Consider the following 20,509-nt stretch of genomic DNA (forward strand, 5'->3'; position numbering starts at 1 on the left):
ATTAAATATGTAAAATTACAATATTGAGACAAATAAAAAGGGTAAGATTCAAAAATGGTCCTATAGGTGACTATTTTATAAATTGTGCTAAAACTTAAGGGACTAGAACCTAATTTACCCTAAACATTTAGTATAAAACCTAAATTAAATTAAACCTAGGCTAACCTCACGTGGAAGAACCCTCAGCCACTCAGCCCCTTTCCATTCTCTCTACTCTTCTTCGTTACACTCTCAACGGCGCCACTCCCCCTATCTTCTTCTTCGACTATAACTCCACCAAATGATAAAACCAGCATTCCGACCACCTAACAAGACCGAATTCCTTACTCCAGTGAAGACCTAGGTACATCGAGGTAAGCTAAATCGAACCCTTCTTCTAACTTTTCACTTTTTATTTAAAAAAACCATATCTAAAATTACACTTATAATCTACATGCAAGCCCTCCAAAGGATCCCTAACGCGGACCAGAACTGATTCTTCACTTCATAACCGCGGTTATAGCAACCCGATGAAGAACAAAAACGACGCCCAAGGTACGAAATTAGACCCTTCTATATTAATTCGTTTAAAAATAGTAAAACGGAACCTTGCTGAAATATTTCTTTCTTTTCTGTTTTTACGAGAAATTAAACAACATGCTTGCTAAAAAAGAAGAAAAATAAAGGACCTTTGAACCTATGCTCTGTTTTTTTAGAATGGGTACTACTGATGAATGTTTGATTATTGGACTCGGATAATTACTGATAACTTTGGATATTTCTTATGTGGGAGGGAAATATTCGATAATGTATGAATGGATACGGGTTACTAATAATATTTTTTCATATCATGTGCTGCCTTTTCTTAATATTTTGCTTCAAAAATAAATAAATAAACACATGCACACACTTAACACAATGGAAATAAAAAAGAAATCGAATACCTCAAGAAATTGCCACTGACTTTCCTTAATTCAAAAAAAAAGAAGAGAGTGAAACCCTTTTCTTACACTACTTTTGAAAGATAAAGATTAGAACCCCTGTTGTTTTCGGTATTCTTTTTTGCTGTTGAGAACCGAGAAACCCCTGTTTGTGAATTTTCTGCTTGCTCCAATGGTTCCCCCCTCATTCTTACATTCATTCGGGTTTTTATACCCGAATTTTTAAATATATTTACATATAAAAATAGCAACTTGTGGTGTGCTTGGTGATTTCCTGATGTGCATCTTATCCTGTGGTTGTAGCAGTGGGCAGCAATGGCAAGTGGGAGCTGTGGTGGCAACAATTGGACAACAAGTTGGTTAGGTGAGTAGGGTCGATTAAAGAAATAAATGTTGCTCACAGCTTTCAAAATGATCCAACTGGCGCCAACCAAAGTTGTAATTTTGGAGGTACCAAAGCTTTAAATATAATAAAGCTTTGAATTTTGAGACCACGAAATGAAAAGTGGGGTATAATAATGTCGAAGTGGTTGAAATATGGAAGTTTGACTCAGTAGTGAAAACTACTCACTCAGGGGCCCGAAGGAGAAACAATAGGCCAAAGACCATGTGTGTGCTAAGTCCTAACATCATTTAGTGGACCACTTTGATGACAACAAAAATAGTACACTTGGTAGGCCAATGCAACCTCTGATGCGATTGGAAAATCAAAAGTTAGTTAGTGCATGAACTTTATTTTATGATTTTTTTTGGGATAAAATATTGGTGCTTATAGTTTCCCCTCTTTGCTCATTGCTGTGAAACGGGAATAGAGAAAAGATATAAATCACCAATTTTATCCTTGTCTCTTATTGTCATGCTACGAACTCCTCACTGGGAATGTCAATTCTTCTCATTATGAACTCATTCTCCCTCGTTGGTTGAGTTCTTCTCATTATGAACTCTCAACTGAAAATCTTGAACTAAGGTTGAACAAGTTCTTCTTATTATGAACTTATTCTCCCTCATTGGACAAGTCCTTCTCATTATGAACCCTCTATTGAAAATATTGAGTCACCTCATTCTACGGTGGACTTGGAAGGAACACGTTCTTCTCATTATGAACTTTCTCTTTTAGGACGAGTTCTTCTCATTATGAACTCTTCTGGAAATGTTGGTTCACCTCCTTCTATGGTGAATTTGAAAGGAACAAGTTATTCTCATTATGAACATTCTCCTTTAGGACGAGTTCTTCTCATTATGAACTTTTCATTGGAAATGTCGATCCTCAAGCGAGGCTTCACTGGTTCGAAATACCGTGAATCGAGTGATAGGTCAAACAAGCTCTTATCATTATGAACTTCTTCTCCCTCTGTCAGATGAGTTCTTCTCATTATGAACTCTCAATTGGAAATGTCAATCCCTCAAGTGAGGTGTCACTGATTCGAAATACCGTGAATCGAGTAATAGGTCGAACAAGCTCTTCTCATTATGAACTTCTTCTCCTCTGTCGGATGAGTTCTTCTCATTCTGAACTCTCAATTGGAAATATCAATCCCTCAAGTGAGGTGTTACTGATTCAAAATGCCGTGAATCAAGTGATAGGTCGAACAAGCTCTTCTCATTATGAACTCCTTCTCCCTCTTTCGGATGAGTTCTTCTCATTATGAACTCTGTACTGGAAATTTTGATCTGTTTATCTTCTCTTTGAAAATTTTCAGAACTGCAAAAGATTATCATGTGTCAGTAATAATTGTGTTTGAAGTACCCGAAGGTATTGACCCAAAGGTTCTCGAATCTTTGTTGAGAACCATTTCTTTCAATGGTGAAAAATATGGATTAATTATTTGCTGAAATCGTGAAACGAAATCTTTGTTGGCTCTTTGAATTCCTGTCAGAAATTTAACACTAGATGAAAATTAATAAGAAACTTGTTTTAAGAGAAGCTTGTCTTAAGTGAGAAAAATTTGGTTTTAAGAAAAACCATCTCAAGGGAGACAAAATTTGTTTCAAGGGAAACTGTCTCAAGAGAGATAAAATTTGTTTCAAGGGAAACTATCTCAAGCGAGATAAAATCTTTTGTTTCGAGGGAAACTATCTAAAGCGAGATAAAATCTTCTGTTTCAAGGAAAAACAATCTTGAGTGAGATAAAATCTTTTGTTTCAAGGAAAAACAATCTTGAATGAGATAAAATCTTCTGTTTCAAGGAAAAATAATCTTGAATGAGATAAAATCTTCTGTTTCAAGGAAAAACAATCTTGAATGAGATAAAATCTTCTGTTTCAAGGAAAAACAATCTTGAGTGAGATAAAATCTTATGTTTCAAGGAAAAACAATCTTGAGCGAGATAAAATCTTCTATTTCAAGGAAAAACAATCTTGAACGAGATAAAATCTTCTATTTCAAGGAAAAACAATCTTGAGTGAGATGAATCCTCTGTATTAAATGAGACTGTCTCAAGCGAGACAAAATTGTCTAAAAATGTTGAATCTGAAGATGATTGCTCCCTCTTGCTGAGGATGTCTTGTTGTCTTTTACTCTCATTTTTTCCTGAAAGATCTACAAAAATGTAGCTGAATGCAACTATTTTGAATGAATGTTTGATACAAAGATGCAAATTCATGTAGGTGTAATACATGACTTTTTTATATGCAAATGATGTTCTTATGAATGCAAAAAATGTTGATGCAACCTTCATTTAACTTCAAAATGGCCATCTCGGTCTTCTTCTACTTGATCACTTATTCCCAAAGTCTACTCAAATATTCATGTAGCAACTCATAATTTCCAACTTGCATTTTTGAAAATCTTGTTCTCTCTTCTTGTCGTCTTCGTTTTCTGTCTTCATTTCAGAGAAAACATTTTCTTTCTCAATTTCTTGCTACGATCAGAAATATGATTGTGTTACTCTATTTTCAGAGACTATACATATGACTATGCCAAACTCCGTAAAGATCAAAGGGAGAGTTGTGTCAATTCTGATTTGGCTCTTGAAACTCGACATCAGGAAGACCTATCCAAATTTCATGTCACCGCATCTAATCAAACATCAAATGAGGCTCGTTTTTAACAACAACCCATCTTTCAGCCTTAGTTGATACCACTAGTCTCTTGCTGTTAAGATTTTATCACCTCTTTCGTGGAAAGAAATCTTCATCATATCACACTTCTAACCTTGGGGTTGAAAAAGACAAACTTCATCTTGAGTCCACAAATAGAAACACCATATGATTGCAACATTGGTTCAACACCATAATCACTGGTTCGTAAAGCATTTGACAATAAATTCATCATTTCATGTAGCTTCAGCTCAGATTTCTCAATCAATGATGCTCTTTGCATAGTGTTTGGAGCTTTTGTAGGACGTCACTTAAGAATAAAGCTCAGTGAGACCGCAAGTGAGATACTTTAACTGCCAGCATCAAATCACCAGAATAATACACCTTCCTGATGAACAAAGCAATTATGTATAATTAGCTCCACTGTCACTGATTTATCATTTTCATTCTTCATATCTTTTATCTCATTGGAAATATTTGCTCAAATCAATGATCTTGACACATGATGATATGGGCCTTCAGCATGCCCCAACATTTGCTGATATGAACGTTCAAAATGTATTCAAAATGCCCCCACATGAATCATTTTTTGTCTGAAATGGGCTTTCAAAATGCCCCAACATTCTATTTCTGGTTGAAATGGACCTTCAAAATATCCCAACCTTTTCATGCTAGTGTGAACCTTCAATATGCCCCACATGGATCATTTCTGTCTAAAGTGGGGCTTCAAAATGCCCCATCCTTCAAGTCAAAAGATTCATTCTCGATGTCCATTGAATTTGAATCTCATGATTCCCACGAGGTACAACTTTGATAATGCCCCTATTTGTGGATCATTGTGGCTCTATTCGTGCCCAAATTTGTTTATCTTGAATGCTTTCATTCTGGTGTTACTAAACAACAATGTTATCAAGTAACTTCGAGGGATTATCTTCATATTATCACAAACTTAAGAAGTGATCAATCTTTCTAACAGAAATGACTGAGATATGTGCTTCTTCTGAGTAAGGTGGTCATCTTCTGCTTGACTGGTCGCATTCTTGTGCTCCTTTTTTCGAACGAGACAATCATCGTCTTCTTGTCATGTTGCTGATAATGTCACAAGAGAGTGTTACAAGTTCTCTCCTCCAGCCTTCCTGATCTTTTGGACCACTTTCTTTCAAGAATGTAAAGTGATTCCTCATTTTGGCATCGCTCATTCTTTTTTTCTTCCAATAGAGGTAGAATAGACATCAGCTTGCTTCAAGGACATTTTTCAATTTAAGATTGTCCTGTTTGAAAATGTTTTTCCTCCTTTATTTATCAAAAAATGAAAGAATTTTGTAAAGTATTGCTTCTTCTAGGTTCACAATTGAATAAAATAATAAACAATGAGTTTAATGATATCAAATAAATCAACTACTATTTTAAATCATTCAAAAATCATAGTCCTATGGCAAATGTCAAAATTATTGACTAATTTAATGTGTAGGTTAATCATGGTAAAGTAAGGTCTCTCAAGTTGGTCCAGCATATATGTCCTTTTGAGCGTCCAATAATCTTGAAGAAATGATTGTTATGCTCATCTCGTAGAGATACTTCTTGGTTCCAGACTCTCGGGAACATTTTTGGGATGTGTGGTTCTTCATCAAGAATTTAAGATCGTCTCTTATGTCGTTGTTGCACCATTCAATATTCGAGCCGCCTTTTCAGGTTTTCAACTCGAATCCTCATTTGGTTTCAAGACATTATTCAAAATTTATATCTTGAACCCCTATTTTATAATATCATGCATTAAAGATTTTTAAACTAATTTTTGTAAATAAAAATTAATCCTGAGAAGCAGAATAAAATCTGAAGATAGTCTATTTTACTTAGAAATCAATGTATGATTAGAATGGACTTTACAGGGACGTAACGTAGGCCAGGGCTCATGGTTATGAAAGAAATTGATAAAATTGCCCAAATAAGTGTTTAAGGATAATTGAACCAATGATCAATTCATTATGATGCCTTCAATCTTGCCTTGCTTGACTTGGATCTGCTTTGCTACTTGTATTTCATCATTTCTTTTTCTAGATCCCTTTAGACTGTCAATTTTTTTATATTTCCAGCATTTCTTGCGTTTCTTGTTGAATATGAATCTTTGAACTTGACCATCCTTAAAACTTGAGGTTCAATGAATCATCCATCTTGATTCAATTTCATTTCATTTCATTTCTTTATTTTCTTTATTTTCTCTTTATTTTCTTTATTTTCTTTTTTCCTTTTTTTCTTTTTTTTTCTTTTTTTTCCTTTTTTTCTCTGATGGATGAGTATAAGACTTCAATTGCTTTGAGTACCTCCTTTTACTCTTGCATTCTTTATTCTTGACTGGATTTGATCTTCAAGCACCTCATATTTGACCTGCCTTGTGGTTCAGAACTCTCTTTATTTCATGGAGATTTGCCTTTGTAATAAAACTGGATTGACAATTTTTATTCATGTGAGCAGATATCCTTCACCTTGCCCCCTAATGTGGAGGGTGATCCTTGGTTAGGGTTGAATCAGAAGAAAACTCATTCAGGCTCAAATGGGGACAACTAAAGATATTTTTTCTCTTTTTACGAATGGATAAATGAAAGAATGCCGTTCATCATTTCATACACAGAAGTCAATGTAAAAAAAAAGTATCCCCAAGGGATGAATATTCATGATTAACTTTTATTTACATGAAAACAATGTAATTAATGCATGATATACTTATCCCTCTTCTTTTTCTTCTTTTTCCTTTTTCTTTTTGCTTCGAGAATGCCCCAATTACTCGAAATTCTCTTCAACAAGTTAGTCCATGATGGCCCATCTCGTTTCTTCTTGCAAGAAGATTCAGGGATAATTGAAAGTTTGGTTCTTTTGAGGTCTGTTGGTTTCACAGGTATGATGGTTTTGTATATGGAATGACAAATGTGTGACTTTTAAAATCGTGTATGGTGGAATGTTATAAACCAATCAACTCTACCCAAGAAGGTAAACATATGGATTTGGTATCTCAAAAACAGGTAGAGTCATTACTTCAGAGTCTCAGATAAATATAGTGTCAGGATTTGGTAAGGGTCAAAATAGATCAAGTAATTGTATTTCTGGCATTGTATGGGATATGAAAGGTCTAATTTTACCACTTGCCAAAAATCTATGATTCTTTAGAAAATAAAAGAATATTTAATTTACTTGATACTCAAAAACTTCAAGATTAAAATTTGATTCCTTGCTCATAACCATAAAAAACAACACAAATTTATTTATTACACAAAAGGAAGAGAAAGAAACAAAAAACATATTCAAATAAGATGCTGAAAATGAAATGCAACTGTAGAAGATAACAACTTCCACTTATTTATATAACTGTCCATTACTCTTAGAATGTTGGGTGTGTGGTCGGACCAGGATCTTTATCCTCATTTGCTCCCCATTTCTCGACCATTTTACTTGTCATGACTCCTTTTGATGTACCCTCAGATGCACAAATTTCTACTTTCTCCCGAGCAGCTTCTTCGTAAAATCTTAATTTCTTGTTATACATCAGTTTTTCCTTCCCTGATTGGAAATTAGGCCCAAATTTAGATCCGAAGCGATTTAAATCCAAATTTTTGGATGGATTCTGAACACATATTACAGCTGTAATTGGCGTAACATTCGTCATACCTCCTAAACTGCCAAAAACCCCACTTGCCTTCAGGAAATCTGATATAGGTGTTTGAGATGTCTTCAAGGCTGCATCTGCCCCATTCATTCTTAAACCCACGGGCCAGTCTCGTATTACATTCATGGAAGCCCTTTTGCATTGATTTCCTTTCTCATACTCTTGTGCCCTGTGTTCTTTATAGGAATTGACTGTATTAATCTCTGTTGAAGCAACAACCCCTTTCTTTTTTACTTTACACCTTTGAATTGCTTGCTCTAAAGGATCCTCAAAGTTGCTAGGAACCTTGAATGAACAATCTGGGGTTCCGTTCTGGTTTATCCAAGGAATCAGCTTATAGGTCCACTTCTCATTCGGGGGCCACTGTGACTGGATACATTTCGGTGTAACCAATCCGACTATGAGCATTTTCTTCTCATGTAATCCCCCTTACGAGAGATTATTTGGTGATGGCTTTATAGATAGAACTTGATTGTCTTGAATGGAAGATTGTAAAGGGTTAGAACCTCTAATCATGAGAGATTGATCATTCTTAGCTTTCTTGATCATCATTTGGTCCTCTTCTATGCCCCTCTTCTTTGAGTTCGGCTCCACTTTCATATTAGAAGTTTCACCCTTAACTTCTTCTTTTCCCAGTATGATCTCTGTAGCATTTTTTGGAATCATACTTGATTTTTGGAGTTGGCTTGAATTACCATATCCCCTAACAGGTTCTTGATCATTTTCTGCCATCGCATTGGCTGCACCACTATCATTCAAATTATCATTCGAAGTCTTCATCTTTTCTTGCATAGTAGGGTCCTCTGATGATTTCTCCCCATATATTACAGTAACCATCATGCCCATCAACTTGGACATTTGTTCCCTGAATTCAACTTGGAACTTCCTTGCTTCATCAATCATTTCGTGTTGGGTCCTTATGAGTTGTTCTTGAATTCTCTCAATCTTACTAAGTCGTGCTAATATTTCATTCATTGCTCTCTATTTTTCCAAAAACACGTCTTGGGTAACTTCAGTTTACTTTCCGTGCTTCTGTAACAGTATCTTTCATGAGTTACTCTCATGTTTTCATGATCGATGCATGTAAAAATGCTTAAATTAAAGCAATACGAATGCAAATATGGATGCAAATGCAAAAGGTATTAATTCCAAAAGTGACCACTACAGAACAACCTTCATTTAGACAACAAGATTTTATTACACCATGTAGTCAAAATACAATTGTGATTCTTCATTTCTTCGTTTCTTTGAACCATACTCTTCATGGAATCAAACATTGCACCCCGCAGTTGTCGATGTATTTTATCACATTTGATAACATCGGATGTTCTTAAATTGAATCTTGGGATCTCTATTTTTACCTCCAATGCGAAGTGGTTTTCATGTCTTTATGACTGTATCTATCTTCTGAGTCAACATCTCGACCTTTACACGTTTAAAGGAAGTCTTCAATCAGCTTTAGATTTCTTCATTCATCAGATATCTTTCTTCACAGATCTGTCTTCAATCTGTTTAAGATTTCTTCAATCATCGAATGTTTTTCTTCATGAATTGTTCTTCAATCAGTTTCAAATTTCTTCATTCATCGGATATCCAATTTCATGAATCATTTGAACATCTTTGGATCTCCCGATTTTGACTACATGGTTAAGAATATCTTGCCTCATTATGACCAGCCTTCTTATTAGTCAATCACTTGCGAATTAACACATTTGGATGACATGAATATGCAAATGCAATAAATCTAAAATAAAATAAACATAAAACCAAAATGGGTTATTACGCATAATATAAACAAAATAATAAGTAAATAAAACCTACCCTCACATGCTGACTACCCAATCATGCTTTAGTAAATCCTACCCAACATGATATCTACCGAAAATGATTTTTTCAAGAAATTAATCCTAACCGCATGATGTCTAGTTTGCATGTTGTTATTCAAAAAGGAAAAATATGTAAAGGTTCAGAAACACTCCTCCTTTGTGTATACTTATTTTGGGTACCTACTGACAGACATAAGTTCGATATATCTATACCTAAGGTGATAGTTCTACGGTTCACTATATGCGTGGTTCCGTTTTTAACAAAAAAAGGTACTCGAATTGTCCTTGATGTTAGTGCCCCCTTGGGCTGCCAAACCCTCAATCCTCACCCATTATAGGCTTAAACGGATCGAGTTCAATTCGAGAGGATACATTCCCTTATGTTTATGCGGAGAATAAATTCTCATGAAAACATAAGTTATATGAATCCCGAAGGTTACTTGCTAGGCCTGCACGGAGAATAAATTCTCACGAAGGCGTCGCTTTCGCCCCCACTTAGAAAGGTTCGGAGCTCGGGTATAGAGCTTATGTTATGCAAATGCTCGTGACGTGTGTGAGGAGGAACATTCAACCCTTTGACTCAAAAATGAAAATGACACCATTCGACAAAACTTTGGACAAATCTGAAAACAAAGATAAAAATGTTAGTAAGACAATAATAAAATGAAGCAATTAAAAACTTCAATAAAAGGATCATAAGTTAACTAAAGACTCAAACTCATAATTTCTACCAAACGACAATGTGTAAGCAACTTACAGACTGACCCTCTAAAAAATGTCCCCAGCGGAGTCGCCAAGCTGTCGTAACCATTTTTCTTATGCGGGGACAATAGTTTGTTTGTTTTAAAAACTGTTACGACTTTAATTTTGGAAAATGGGTGATTTTTTATTAAATTGGATAAAATTAAAAAAAGCCGCCATCGACCTTTGGGCTAGATAGGTTGAATACCTAAAAATGTCTTTTAAAAATAATTTTAAGAAAAATTATTTTTTAAGAAAAAAGTTGGTCTGCGTTTACCAAAGATTCAATTAAAGCGGGTTCGGGAGTCGGTTACGCGTGGGGAAGGATTAGCACCCCCACAACGCCCAAAATTGGTACTGTATTACTTACACGTTGTCGTAAATGGTGAAATTTATGAGTCAACTATAAAGTTAAAGTATAATCCTTTTATTAAAATTTAATTTGTTTTGAATTATTAATTAAAAGAGAAAATTCTTTAATATGAAAAGAAATCTCGACATTAGCAATCTTTTGTCAGGAAAGTTATTTCATCTATTTTTTATCCATAAAAAAAATATTTTGTCGCGTATTAAAAAATGAATATTGACATTTGAAATAAAATAAATTAATAAAAATGCATTGAAACATTCACATAAATATATTTGAATTTAATTAATAAATAAACATTTTATAATAACCAACAAATATACACATGAATATGTAAAGTTAGAAAGTAACATAATATGCATACATATATACATAATTTTAAATAAACAAAACTCATACAAGAAACACAATTATCACACAAAACCTTTAAATCATAGCATGTACTTCGGACAAATACACATATTAACATACATATTAAGAACATAAAATGTTAAAACCAATAAAAAGTTTGCTAAAAGTTAGAATAGTAAAATATATATACATTTGCTAAAAGTTAGAATAGAAAAATATATATACATTTGAACACATAAGATTTTGAAAGTATAATGAATAACAAATAAACCGATTTATAATATAAATAAAATTAAAGCTTTTATGATAGATAAACTAATTAAATAAATATAATTAAAACTACTTTACATACTTAGAACAAAATCAAGTAAATTTAAATTAATGTTATATATACATTAAGATTAATATAGATGTTAATACGACACTTAAATACCAAATTACAACATGAAGTAACAAATATTAGCAAACTAAATAATTAAGGGACAAACAAAAAAGAATAAATATTGAACAATCCAAGTTACTATATGAATAAATAATAATTTAGTATAATTTACATTTATTCCACATAAAACATTTAAACCATAATATACAAATGATGTTGCACAGATATACAAGTATGTAAATAGAGACACAAAGGACTAGATTAAACTAAATTTAAATTTAAAGAATTAATCTAAAAAAACTCTAAATTATGACTAAAATATTTACAATCTAATCTATGGACTAAAATAAATTAACATAATTACTAATATTGAAATTAAAAATAAATTCCTAAACATGTATTGGATTGAAATGGAAAATTTTCAAAATAACAAACCAAATATTAAAAATACAAAAATAATTAACTTAGACTAAAATTAGTGACCAAAATAAAACACGCATTCAGTAAAACAACATAAAATGTGAATTAATGAACATGACCAAAGACAAATTATTGTAACTTAAGTATTAATTATGAAAAACATCAGGAGAGTAATGTGGAATTTCAATGGGGACCAAAACACAAATATCTAAAAATACAAGCCAGAAACATAATTAATGCAAAATGCAAAAAAAATAACATGGGCCGAGATGCAAATGGGGAAATTTACATTCAAAATATAGAAACAAAAATAACTCAGTACTGGACTTAAAAGAAAAGCGCCTGAAATATAAAGGCTGAATTAAAATATAAAAGACTCGATTTAAGTTCTAAAATTAAACTATGCACTAAAATAAGAGGGGTATTATAAGAATTAATCCATACAATAAAGCAAGAAATTAAATATGTAAAATTACAATATTGAGACAAATAAAAAGGGTAAGATTCGAAAATGGTCCTACAGGTGACTATTTTATAAATTGTGCTAAAACTTTAGGGACTAGAACCTAATTTACCCTAAACATTTAGTATAAAACCTAAAATAAATTAAACCTAGGCTAACCTCACGCGGAAGAACCCTCAGCCACTCAGCCCCTTTTCATTCTCTCTACTATTCTTCGTTACACTCTCAACGGCGCCACTCCCCCTATCTTCTTCTTCGACTATAACTCCACCAAATGATAAAACCAGCACTCCGACCACCTAACAAGACCAAATTCCTTACTCCAGTGAAGACCTAGGTACATCGAGGTAAGCTAAATCGAACCCTTCTTCTAACTTTTCACTTTTTATTTAAAAAAACCATATCTAAAATTACACTTAAAATCTACATGCAAGCCCTCCAAAGGATCCATAACGCGGACAAGAACTGATTCTTCGCTTCATAACCCCGGTGATAGCAACCCGATGAAGAAAAAAAACGACGCCCAAGGTACGAAATTAGACCCTTCTATATTAATTCGTTTAAAAATCGTAAAACGGAACCTTGCTGAAATATTTCTTTCTTTTCTGTTTTTACGAGAAATTAAACAACGTGCTTGCTAAAAAAGAAGAAAAATAAAGGACCTTTGAACCTATGCTCTGTTTTTTTAGAATGGGTACTACTGATGAATGTTTGATTATTGGACTCAGATAATTACTGATAACTTTGGATATTTCTTATGTGGGAGGGAAATATTCGGTAATGTATGAATGGATACGGGTTACTAATAATATTTTTTCATATCATGTGCTGCCTTTTCTTAATATTTTGCTTCGAAAAATAAATAAATAAACACATGCACACACTTAACACAATGGAAATCAAAAAGAAATCGAATACCTCAAGAAATTGCCACTGACTTTCCTTAATTCAAAAAAAAGGAAGGGAGTGAAACCCTTTTCTTACACTGCTTTTGAAAGATAAAGATTAGAACCCCTGTTGTTTTCGGTATTCTTTTTTACTGTTGAGAACCGAGAAATCCCTGTTTGTGAATTTTCTGCTTGCTCCAATGGTTCCCCCCCCCTCATTCTTACATTCATTCGGGTTTTTATACCTGAATTTTTAAATATATTTACATATAAAAATAGCAACTTGTGGTGTGCTTGGTGATTTCCTGATGTGCATCTTATCATGTGGTTGTAGCAGTGGGCGGCAATGGCAAGTGGGAGCTGTGGTGGCAACAATTGGACAACAAGTTGGTTAGGTGAGTAGGGTCGATTAAAGAAATAAATGTTGCTCACAGCTTTCAAAATGATCCAACCGGCGCCAATCAAATTTGTAATTTTGGAGGTACCAAAGCTTTAAATATAATAAAGCTTTGAATTTTGAGACAACGAAATGAAAAGTGGGGTATAATAATGTCGAAGTGGTTGAAATATGGAAGTTTGACTCAGTAGTGAAAACTACTCACTCAGGGGCCCGAAGGAGAAACAAGAGGCCAAAGACCATGTGTGTGCTAAGTCCTAACATCATTTAGTGGACCACTTTGATGACAACAAAAATAGTACACTTGGTAGGCCAATGCAACCTCTGATGCGATTGGAAAATCAAAAGTTAGTTAGGTGCATGAACTTTATTTTATGATTTTTTTGGGATAAAATATTGGTGCTTACACTCATCCTTAGCAACTAGGCATAAATTAGTCATATCTATAGAGTCTAAATACACCATGTATATGTTTCATATTCTATGACCAACAAGCATAATCCGATTATATGCAATGTCAATAACTTTACAACCATTAGTTTCAAATATGACATTGAATCCTTTATCACAAAATTGACTAATGCTCAAAAGATTATGCTTTAATCCTTTCACATATAAAACATTTCTAATTTGTATGGAAGAGGTATTACCTATTGTACCTATACCTTCGATGTAACCTTTTGAATTATCACCAAAAGTCACTTCTCCTCCATTTTTGGCGTTAAGCTCTATGAACCGGCTTTTGTCTCCGGTAATGTGTCTTGAGCATCCATTATCAAGGTACCATGAGTTTGAATTTGTTTCTCGTGGCTTGTAGCAATGCTCCTTTTCCTACAAACATAGATTAATTTCTAATTTTTGGTACCCAAATTCTTTTGGGTCCATATTCATTAGTTTCTAAAATCCTAGTCCCCTTAGGTATCCATTTGTGTAGGATATCCTTATATTTAGTAGTAATGAGCGCTTTAGGAACCCATATACTTTTAATGATTTTTCCATTAGAGGTTCTTTGGGGACCTCTATGATTGTAGTTTTTAAAACATTTTCTAACAAAGTTGGATTTTGAATTTTCTCCATTTTTAAAACGTTTTTTTTCAACTTTATCAAAAGAAGTTTTAAGATCATCAATTTTCTTTTGATGATCATCATTGACCTTTGAAAGTAAATTTTGCAAATCCAAAATTTTGTTTCCAAAATTTACTTTTCAAACTCTTCTAGTTTGATTTGCAAATCTTTGATTTTACTTTCAAGATCGTTATTGGTTTTGGATATGAGTTTATTTTCATTTTTTTATTTTGAAATATCATTTTTATATTTTAAAAACAATTTCTCATAATCCGAAGCCAACCCATTATATTCCTCTAATAGCTCATCATAAGATAAATCATCAAAATCAGATGAATTTGAGGTTACCTTAGAATCTTCCCCGAATGCCATTAAGCACAAGTTTGCTACTTCTTGTTCCTCTTCATTGGAACCTTCTTCATCGCTCCATATAGCCACATGAGCCTTGTGCTTATTCTTTGATTGACCCTTTCTCTTCAATTGTGGGCAATCATATTTGACATGCCCCGACTTTTTGCATTCATAGCAAATGATCGGGTCCTTCTCTTTTGGTTCATTTTTGGAACCTTCATTTCGTTTGAATTTTCTTCCTCGGTAAGGTCTCATCATTTTTCTGAACTGTTTGGCAAACAATGCCATTTCCTCATCATCGTCATCTTCATTTGAATCACTCTCATCTTTTGTGGATTTGAGAGCAATTCCAATGTTTTTCTTCTTCTCCTTATCCTTTGGTATCTCGTCAATCTTATCGAGGTCCACCTCATCTTCAAGCATCATTTCATGAGTGAGGAGAGAACCGATTAGCTCTTCAAGAGTTAAGGACTTTAGGTTCTTAGCCTCGATGATTGCCGTCTTCTTGGATTGCCATGATTTTGGAAGTGAGTAAACTAACTTCCTCACAAGATTTTCGTTTGTAATGATCTCTCCATATGATTTAAGACCATTGACAATCTTTGAGAATCTATCCGTCATAGCTTTGATATCTTCATTTGGTTTCATCCTGAAATTTTTATAGCTATGTGTTAGAAGACTAATTTAGATTCTTTTACCTCGTCGGTGCCTTCATGAGTGACTTGTAGTTTATCCCATATTTCTTTGGTGGTTGTACAAGATGAAACTCTTCCATATTCATCTGGTCTAAGTGCACAAAATATGATATGGATGGCTTTGGAGTTGAGCTGGAGCATTCTTATCTCTCATTCACTCCACAATCTTGGATGAGTGAGAGGCTTGATATATCCGTCTTCTATAACATTCCATGCTCCCATGTCACTAGCTTGAATGAAATACATCATCCTATTCTTTCAATAAGCATAGTTAGCTCCATTGAAGTAAGGAGGCTTGTTGACGGGCATCGAATTGAGACCGGAGTCAACGTTTGAAGTGGAGGCCATTGATGACTTTGATTATCGATGTAACTCTTCCCGAATCGACTCAAGAGGCGATTAAACCTTGAAATGAGTTAGGCTCTGATGCCAATTGTTAAGTTAATCGATCGATGGAATCGGCTAAGTGGGGGTGAATTGGCAATTAAAATTTGGTGGAAGCTTTTGCAGAAAATTGAAAGTAATTGCACAACGATTTAGAGTGGTTCGACTTTCTCAACCAAAGTCTACATCCACTACCTTAGCTATCCACACTAAGGATTTTCCAAAAATTCACTAATTTGTCTTTCTTTTGAGGACAAAGAGTAACCTTACAAATCCCTCAAGAATTAACGCCAAATTCTTGAGAACACTCTCTCCCAAAGAGAACAATACAAATTTTGCAAACTTACAAGAAAATCCTCATAAGGCAAGATGTTTGCACAATTCTAGAACAAAGAAAGAAAACACAAGAATAATACAATTGAGCACAATAAGTGTTCTTGAAAGCAAAAATGAATATCGAATGAAATAGGCTTGAAAATGCTCAAACTTGAGGTTTAATGCTTTCTCTTTGATTCTCTCTTGATTCTTGTTGATTTTTTTCTTGTTTTTGATCAATGGCTTTTAAGCTTGTTTAAATACACCTTCAAATGATTTTGAACGTTGGGGATGATTAGTAGAGTCAATAGAGCCGTTTTAGTGTGAAATCAATTAATAAAACAGCTTGGAGCGTGGGGGAATCGATACCCCCTCATGGGGAATCGGTTCCCTAAGTGTAAAATTCAAATATTTCGACCGTTGAACAGGGGGAATCGGTCCCTCTGAGCATTCTGTTTTTCTCGGAGCCAAACCATTCAGGGGGAATCTGTACCCCTTTAGGGGGGGGAATCGGTTCCATCTGAGCAATCTGGAATTTTTGGCTTTGATGGTTCAAAATATTTTGTAAAATTATTTTGAAATTATTTTAAGTTCAAAACTTAATTTTACACTTGAGTAAGGATTAAAAATGACATTTGAAAGATTTGGAGTAATATTTTGATATTCGAATAATTATATCGAATATACTTAGAAAATCTTTTGGAAAATCTTAAAATTCATTTATCTTAATTTGTTATATCGAAATATCAAAATGTTTTCAACAAATTTTGAGGTTGTTGAGACTGTAGAATCATTTCCAAGCTTGCTTGATTATCAAAACCACCTCGAAATGCTATATTGATTTTTGACCTAAACTCTAAATTAGGGGAAGTTTATGATTTGATGAAATTGATTTAGGGGTTTGATTGTAGAGGTTTTAAAATGTTGAATAGAGGTTGATTTCATGCTCGAATCAAATTGAGATCAAATGAAATCATGAAACCCTACCCTCTTAACATTCAACCTAATCTTTTAGAAGTGAGAAGAATTATGGAAAAATTATACAAGGATTAGAAATGATGTAAGAAGGATCCTACAAGATTTAGAAAGTTGTTTGGACCAATTTGTAATTTTGAGAAAATTGGGGAGCATATTCAGCAATTTTGAAAAGTTATGAGGTTGATATTTTAATCATTCAATAATGAAGTATTATGCTGGAAATTAATGTTAGAGTGATGAATTTGGCTTTAGAATGTGAAATTTGACTACTTAGGGAAGTTGTCAATGTTTGAGTAATAAATGACAAATATTGAGACAATTAGTGACTTAAGTGGTAATAATGGAATTTTTTAGGTACTTGAATTGAAGTAAGAGGGAAAACGACTATTTAGAATAAAATAGAAATATTGGGATGAATTCTAAAAAAATTCATAATTAGTAGTTAAAATGGAAAGTTGAAAAGGTTATGTGAAGTTTGGGAGAATTTGGATAAAAAGGGACTTGAATGGCGAACTTGAAGTATTAAAGTCAATATTTATGTTGTGACATGGAATTAGTATCGAATGAGCATCGAAAGATTTTTTAGGAATTTATTTTCTATTGTGTGCCTATGTTAGTGAGATTCTAACATGTGGTTTGAAATGTACATGTTTTGTAAATGATGTTCATTTTGATTGTGTGCTTGTAATCAAGATCAAGTAATGTTAAAGCTAAGGAGAGTTTAAGAATGAAATGTGATTTTCTAAAGGAAAGTTGCAAGCTAAAGACTTAGGTAAATGCATATTTAATTTGTATTTATGATATCCTGCAAACATTGGCTTGCGATGAGCTAGTGACGGAGTTACTATGGTAATAAATGACTCCTAAATGTTATGAAATTTTGTGATTCATGCATACATGTTCATTTGGCATGCTAATAGAATTAGTGAATAAGCTGAAAATATAAGTTAGTGAAATATGCCCAGATTTGTGTTCGGAACAATAAGTTTAGAAAATTATCATAAATTCTATAGAAATGATTAGGGGATAATTTGTATTCTAATAGATTTTCATATCAGTATAGTTTTGTTGAGAAAAAACGTATACTGATTTCAAGAAGTATACAAGAAGAAATGAATTTTTAATCAAGGATAGGTTAGAAAACAAGGCACCAGATTCTACTCAAAATAGCTTCTATAAGTTAACGTTGAAAATTTACTATAAATTGTAAAAGATGAACTAGAAAGAGTTCCTTATATGGTTAGATTTTTATTCGAGTCTAATTTCTACTGATATAAACAAAATAATTTTTAAATATGTAGATTAATATAAAATAATATTTATTTAAAGGTAGTGTAAACTGCCAACATATGAAACTTGCCATAAATTATGTTTTCATGTTACTCATATGTTATATGCTATTATAAATGTTTAAAATGAGCCAACTTTATTACATTTGACATGATAGTTAAGATTATTTATTTCATGACGAATATGATGAGTTTATATTTAAGAAAGGTAATTTATGATGATTATGATATATAAATGTTATAAGAAAATGAAATGTTTAGGGTATGAACTGCCCATTATGTTATGATATGAAAAGTCATTTATGCCAATATATTGATATTTTTTATATTCAATAACATATAATTATTAATGGAAAAGCTCATTGTATGTTGCATTGAGAGTCGTAGGTTCACTTGGCATGCCAAGAAGTTGAGTAAAGTTCAAGTTAAGTCAAGTTATGGTACATTTGTGTACATTACATATGACACATCTGGTGCGTATGATATGTTTTGCACTTGGAGTGCATCTTGTGATTATGATTGGCACCATGAAGTGCATAGTGCGCACATTATGTATGACTCACGTAAATTGCATTCTCATAAATATGCATTGGGCTATGAACATGAAAATAAGATATGAATATGAAATTAAGTTATCAATCTAAAATAAGTTATGAGTCCGAAAACAAGTTCTAAATATGAGAATGAGTTCTAAAATGGGATATGAATATGAAATGTGAAAGTGAATATGAAAGTGAAATATGAAAATAAGATATGAAAGTTTTGTATTTTATATGAATGAAAAAGAATATAATATGACTATTATGTATGATATTGTTTATCATGACTTTGATATGACTATTATGTATGACGCTATTTATCATGAGTTTGATAAAATCATGAGATGATGATTTTCAGGTTCTTAATGAGGAAAAAATGTCTTGAATAAATCGGTTTGGATATTTAGTGATTTTATTGGAATTTAAGTTAACGTTTTAAATTGTTATGATATTGTTAAGTTTTATATAAGTGAATATGTTGTTTAGATGCGGTTAAGTTGTTAGATATTTATATCATCTTAGTTTGTTTATAATGTCTCACTAAGTGTGTTCTTAGCGTGTGATGATTTTCATGCGTAGGTAAAGAAGAGCAAGTGAAGTAAGGAGTTGAGTCAGCATCAATCAACAAAGAAAAGTTACAGGTATTAGTAATGACATCTTAGTACTTTAAATTCTCTAGATGTCATGTATACAAATAAGAAATGTTTAAGACAAGTTAATAGGGATATATACATTAATCTAAGTTTTATGTTTTAGATAAAAGTTATATTTTTATAGAATATTTTTTAAAATTAGATAGTTTTTAGACATTTTACTTTACTATATGAAATAATACATAACTGTTTTACTGCTACCTGAGATAATTATTAATTCGAATGTTTAGATATTATATTATTATTTTACATGACATATTATTTTATTAAAAGAATTAAAGTAGATAAATTTTAAAAGTTCAAATTTGTACTGGTTTTCAAGTATAGAATTTATGTAAAGGTTGTGTGACATCTTTAACTCGTATTTAAGTAAGTATACGGGTTAAGGATGTTACAAGTTCCAATAGAAATATATCAGAGAGGTGCATGCATATGATATGAGGGACCAGTTCACCCATCTCGTCCAAGGGGACCGATCAGTGATAGAGTATGAGCGTGACTTCTGTCGCCTGATTCGATATGCACCTGAGTTAGTGGCGATCGAGTACCACTATTGTCGAAGGTTCAAAAAGGACTCCTGATGTGATCCCAATCAGCCCTAACATTCTTCTTGATCTGATTAAATCATTGAAGTTCACCAAGGTTGATTCAAAGGGAGTTTTGCCTTACTTCATCATATACCTTCTCATTTATGCACTATATTTTATCATATGTTTGTATTTACCTCTTAGGATATGATTATCATTTGATATCATTCATTGCATGAATTTGCATGAGTTTTATTAGTTG

The sequence above is a fragment of the Hibiscus syriacus genome, unplaced genomic scaffold (assembly GCF_006381635.1).
Source record: "Hibiscus syriacus cultivar Baekdansim isolate YM2019G1 unplaced genomic scaffold, ASM638163v2 tig00112888_pilon, whole genome shotgun sequence".
NCBI classification, from domain to species: Eukaryota; Viridiplantae; Streptophyta; class Magnoliopsida; order Malvales; family Malvaceae; genus Hibiscus; species Hibiscus syriacus.